Below are 6,207 nucleotides of genomic sequence, written 5' to 3' on the forward strand. Positions count from 1 at the left end.
CACATGCCGGGCCTGGGCTCTGGGTCTATTCAGGATCCAGCGGGCCCAGGTTGTTTCACTCACTTGCCGGGTCTGCACTCTGGGTCTATTCAGGATCCAGTGGCCCCGAGCAGTCTCTCTCACTCTCCCGGCCTGCGCTCTGGGTCTATTCAGGATCCGGACGGCCCCGGGTCGTCTCACTCACTCGCCGGGCCTGCGCTCTGGGTCTATTCGAGTAAGTCACTTTTAAAGGATTAAATTTTACTAATATCAGGATCACATCTCTAACCCTTCACAATACAAATGTTAAAAAAAATCAAAACATAATCCCTGTTTATGTTCGCAGATCTCCAAAACCCTGGAACTGCCTAACTACTCCCTTTGGAGTTGAATTTCCTTTCAGGCACATTCTGTTTCTGGCAATACTGGGGAAAACAAGAGATGTTCCTGGCTGGTATGTGAGCAGGACACTGGCATCAGAATAGAACCATTTATAAAGGAACAACCACTGGGGTCACATTCTTGTGACAGCTAGAGATCCCTGGGCCCTGGGGGGGTTACTGGCTCTCAGAAGAGGGGGCAATTGGCTAATTACTTTGTAGATGCTGTCCATTAGCACCACTTCATTACTGTCTAACTTTTTTACTTTTGTTATCCTAGGGTTTGAACTCAGGGCCTTCACGCTGAGTTACAAATCAGCCTCCAAGCTGGGTCTTGCTAAGTTGCTTAGGCTGGGCTCAAACTTGGTGTGCTTCCTGCATTAGCCTCCCAGAGTCCTGGGATTACACTGGGCTCTTACTTTTTTTTTTTTTGGCGGAACCGGGGATTGAACTCAGTCCCTTGAGCTTGCCAGGGAAGTACTTATTCCATCTCCCTGGCCGGTCTTACTTTCAATGATAGCTTTAACATCACTTTAGTCTGATGCGTGCGTGATATACTCACGTCTATGTCTATCTCAGTCTGTTTCACGATACACTCCCCACTTTAGAAAGTACAGTGAGAGGCATTACCGTCAACGCTGGAAGTGACTTCCCTGCCTGCTGGGTATTAGGCCAGGCCTCTGAGCAAGGAATGTGAGCAGTGAGGGCAGCTGTCTCCTACAATGATCTCTTAAGAGCCATTCAGTACTGAGTGAAGAAAATGGGGGGTGGTACCAGATACTGACATCCATCATTGTGGTCCCCAGGGCAAGAGATGAGGTAGACACGCATCTTTAAAAGATAAGAACTCTTACCTTTTAAATCACTGATTAGACAGGGTCTTGGCCTGTAATTCAGGATGGACTTGAACTCACTTTGTAGCCCAGGTAAGCCCTGGACTCTTTTTTTTTTGGTGGAACCAGGGATTGAACTCAGGCCATTGTGCTTGCCAGGCAAGTGCTTATTCTACTGAGCCATCTCCCCAGCCCCTTAAATCACTGAGATGTAAACAACAGCCTAACCCAGAAGTGGTGAACCTATGGCACACATGTTATTGTGTTTTTTCTTTTAAGACAAAAGATGTTAAGACCAGGCATAGTGGCACACACTTGTAATCCCAGTACTGGGGAGGCTGAAAACAGGAAGATCACTACGAACCCAAGCTGCATAGTGAGGGCCGGTAAGACAGTTCAATAGACTATGCACCTGCTTAGGTAATTGCAGGTACCAGGGTTTGACCCCTTGCACTGCATGCTGCGCTGGCCCTGCCTCTGGGCACGCTGAGCCAGCCACTGAGACCTGGCATGGTGGCGCATGCCTGTAATCCCAGGGCTGTGGAGGTTTTTCTAACCTAAAACTTTGGAATTCAAGTCTAAGTGCAGTGTTGGCATTTTATGCTAAGTGGGCTTGGGTTGCAGTGTGGCACTCAAGCTCTATAAGGTTCACCATCTCTATCCTAACCTATTCCCAACTCCTTTTGCCACTCCGTCCCATACAAGAGAAAGAAATGCTGGGAGATTTGGACAACTTATATATTAGGCAAAGAGAAAGGAGGAAAGCTATAAAAAGAGAGCTTTGGGAGAAAGCTAAGAGGGGAGGGATGAAGGCAGACTGACCTCCAGAATCGGGCAAATGTGTTTATGGGTTGACCTGCTGATCAAGAGCATCTTTTTTGTCTCCACAGCTTGGATTTTTCTTTAATCTATTAATTACATATCAAATCGGTCTCTAATGAAAGTGGCCAAGTTAAACACCTTTTTTAAAAAAAATGTAGGCAATTCTTGGAATATTAAAGTTTGCCCACACCTTGGTGAGTATAAATTACCTCAATTACTATACTTCCTTCCTAACACTGATCTGATGTTGGCTCTATTACCAACCAGGAGTGTGGTACAGAGAGGGGCGACCCTGGGGCACCGTGGGGTGAGGACAGCACCACTACCTGCACCTGGTCAGTGCTATCGACAGCCATGTGGAGGAGACGTCGTACCTGGTCATCACTCTGGTTCCACACCCTTTCTTACTCAAAGCACAAAGGGGCTACATCTGATTTCCAAGGAGCTGTTAAGTAGACAACCTTGAAGCCAGAATGCTCGAGGTTACACCGAACATAAATAAGTCGGCACTTATTTCAGACCCACCACCCTTTATCTGGATGCCTAGGGTTAGGGTGCAGCTTCAAGCTTTCCAGACGTCTTCACACTTTCACAATGGCAGCACTCTGAGAAGAGTGATTATTATATGCCATGTAAATAGGGTGTAAGCCAGCAACCCACAAATGGCATGCATGGATATTTCTGCAGTAATTTCCATGAATATTTTCCTATAAGGTGATGAACAAAAAAGGCTCATCAGGTTTTTCTGTCAAATGAATTTGTACCATCTTAAAAGAGAAAACAACCAATGTGGTTTGTAGCACTGAGCGTTTTGAGTAGTACTGTGCTGTGGGGCTGACGTTTAACTATAAGCAAGTAACCTTTCCTATCCTGCACCCAGCTCCAGGAATAGTGAGGCTTCAGTGAGATGCTGGGTGGGTTATCAGGTATGGATAACCACTCTGGGCATGCAGCAGGAACCCCCACACAGCAGCAGCTCCTGCACCAGAAGCCACCTCCACGCTCAGCCCAGGACACAGAAGCCCTTTAAGGCCTGAAGCATACCATTCTACTCTTCCCATTACAGAGTGTACTTATAGTCCCTTTTAATTTAGACCCTGAAGGAGCTGAAGGTTCCTAGAGCAGGCAGTGAAGGAGGTATGCTAAGATGAGCAACGCTGGGGATGGGGAGGAGACACTGAAAGCCCCAAGGGCCAGGGAACATTAGGGTCACCTTGGGCTATACCTGACACTTAATTGCTTAAAGAACTTAAGAATGAGCCAGACCTGAGTTCAAGCCCAGCCCAGTCAACTTGGTGAGACCCTGTCTCAAAATAAAGCTAAAATAGGGGCTGGGAAGATAGCTCAGTGAAGTAAGTGCTTGCCTGGCAAGCATAAGGTCCTGAGTTCGATCCCTGGTACCACCAATAAATAAATTATTAATCAAATCAAATCAAATAAAAATAAATAAAGCTAAAACAGCTGGGGACGTAGCTCAGTTCAATTTCCAGTACTGTAACGGGGGCTGGGAGGGACAGAGGTGGCACACACAAGTGTTCTTTCTCCCAGGTAATCCTGCACCTGGTAAGGAGTGAGCTTAGGCATTCAAGTCCAGGCTACCCCAATTTACATCTAGACCACTGCACCAAGCCCTCATTCAGCCCACTTGTCTCTTTCCTTAAGACAGGGTCTCACTATATAGTTTAGGCTGGCCTTGAACTTGCTGTGTAGTCCAGGCTGGACTCAAATTGTGGCAATCCTTCTGCTTCAAAGTCTTGAGTGTTCGACTACAGGGGTGCCCCACCACTCTGGGTCCCCTCATCCTTCTTGCCATTGCATACCTACAACCCAATTCTTTCAAAAAGATAAATCAGACCACTTCCTGCCCTCACTTAAAATTCTCTCTGGCTTCTCATGTGCTTTACAGCTGGAAGACCTCACCACTTTCAGATCTGATGAGGGCTGCCCTTGCCTACGTCAGCTCACACTGCCACTGCCCCTCCTGCTGGTCTTCCTCAACACCCTGCTGGGAAGACTGTTGGCCCCTGCCTGTGTCACTCTTCCCTGCCTCTTTCTAGTATCATTAAACTCAGCATTTGCCTGAACAAGACCTTCTCAGAGACTTCATCGACCACCTGCTAGAGAGCAGGTTTTGCCGTTACTCTCGGAACCCCATCTGTTTCCTTTACAGTGTAACTATAATTTATCTGGGACTTTGCCTATCTTCCTAGTAGATGGAAATGTACGCTCCACAAGGACAGAAAACTACACCTGTTTACTGCAGTGTTTCCAAGGACTGGAAAACGACAGACAAATTACCGGTGAAGTACACAAATAAACAGGTAACTCTTTACCTAGTATTTCTGTGAAATCATGTCTATAGATGCTGCTTAAAAGTGAGATATGTGCCTGTAATCCCAGCACTTGGGAGGCTGTAAACAGGAGGATCACTATGAGTTGGATCTACACAGTGAAACCCTGTACACCCTGTCCTAAATACAAAACAAAACAAAAAACAACAAACAAACAAACAAAGTGAGATATGACTGGGGAGTTCATCATCTGTAGGCTAAATATTTGTCATGGGTCAAATACTACACAAACAAATGGTAGCCCCATTCTCAACTGTTAGAATGCACAACCCAGTGTCACCATAGAATTTATGGTTCGACAAAGCACTGGCAAAGGAGGTCACCTTCTGTGTTCAGGCAGGACCAGTCAGCCGGCTGCTGTCCAATTCGCCACGACTTCTCCCTTACTCATGTTCCCTCTAAAGAGGACCAGATCATTCAGTGGAGACCATCAGTATGCTATCACACTTTTCTCCCAGCACCAGGCCCGTCTACACTATCCTACAATGCCTTACATACTTTCTGACAAGGACCAATTATACTCTTCCCCATTCTCCAATCCCTTCGCACAGTACCATATTCTCATCAGCCCCAATGACCCCCCCTTTATCTGGCATGCCTGCCCCTGGAGGTACCCCAGCAGCCAGCACACTGTAATGCCAACACCACAAAGTTTTCTTATGAGTGGTCCACGCTCTGGCTCCTTAACCAGACATACATACATTTTCAAAGCATATTTTTTTCAGAAAAGGGCAGAGCATGAAGGATAAACTGAAATTTTCTTTAGGCTCAGGGAATTCAAAATGCAGAAAAAGCTGATGTTCCAGGGAAAACTCAACTACGATGAAAAATGCTCTTGGAACAGGAAGAAAAAGACACTTTGACAGCCTGCCCCAGATGTTCTATTATCTAGAACAGGGAAATGCACTCATTCAACACTAACTTTATTTTCGCCCTTTCTATTTTGCTTTTTTTTTTTTTTTTTTGCCCTTTCTATTAATAGGAAAACCTGCCCTTCCAGAAAGGGAGCCCAAGGGAGTATATGAAGTAGGCGAGATGCCCAGACGCTTCCTGCTGGCACAATGCTACAAAATTAACACTGTGAAGCAGTTTTCCTCACCTTTTCACATCATGGCACATCTGGAAAATGCTAATATTTGTAGGGTCCTAGGGGGTAACAGGAGATGGCCAGTCCTTGGCTGTCCCAAGGGCTATTTTTTGGTTCACATGTAACAGATCCCAGTGCCCCAGTATTTGCAGCATAAGACTTGGGAAGCTGACCTGAAATCCTAAAATAAAGGCAGATATAAATGGATTGTCCTAATAATCTGAGGAAGTGATATTAGTGAGCTGGACATGAAATGCAAACTACATTCTAGAGGAGCAAGTAGATGTTTCTTGACCAAGAACATGTCAAAACTGGACATTAAACACATTCATATATTCCTAGGGAACAATGCAAGCCAACTACCTTTTTTAGTGAGTGGCATAAGGTTTCCAAAATACATGACCATGTACTATTTTCTACAACGTGCAAATGTGACCTTATTTGGAAAAAAAAAAGAAAAAAAAGAACAACTTGGGAACATATATACAATAAGGACCTCTGAGATCATCCTAAATTGAGTGAACCCTAAACCAAATGAATAAAAAAGAGGCAGAGAGGGCTGGCCAGATAGCTCAGCAGACTAAAACATCTGCTTAGGCAGAGTGCAGCAGCCAAGGGTTTGATCCCCTGGCCTGCTGTGCTGGCCTCACCTGCAGGGCACACTGAGATGGCAACTGAGACTGGGTGTGGTGGTACGCACCTGTAATCCCAGCGCATAGGAGGCTGAAAAAGAGGAGTCACTATGAGTCCAATCT

General features: G+C 45.8%; 1 protein-coding gene across 1 annotated transcript in view; it reads right to left on the minus strand.

The window, feature by feature from the left end:
* The window catches only part of CUNH1orf131 (chromosome unknown C1orf131 homolog), a 19,309-nt gene that overhangs the window by 10,347 nt on the left and 2,755 nt on the right, over positions 1-6,207 (minus strand). The gene's annotated exons all lie outside the window — the stretch shown is intronic.

This window comes from Octodon degus, unplaced genomic scaffold (assembly GCF_000260255.1).
Source record: "Octodon degus isolate 3935 unplaced genomic scaffold, OctDeg1.0 scaffold00127, whole genome shotgun sequence".
Classification (NCBI taxonomy): Eukaryota; Metazoa; Chordata; class Mammalia; order Rodentia; family Octodontidae; genus Octodon; species Octodon degus.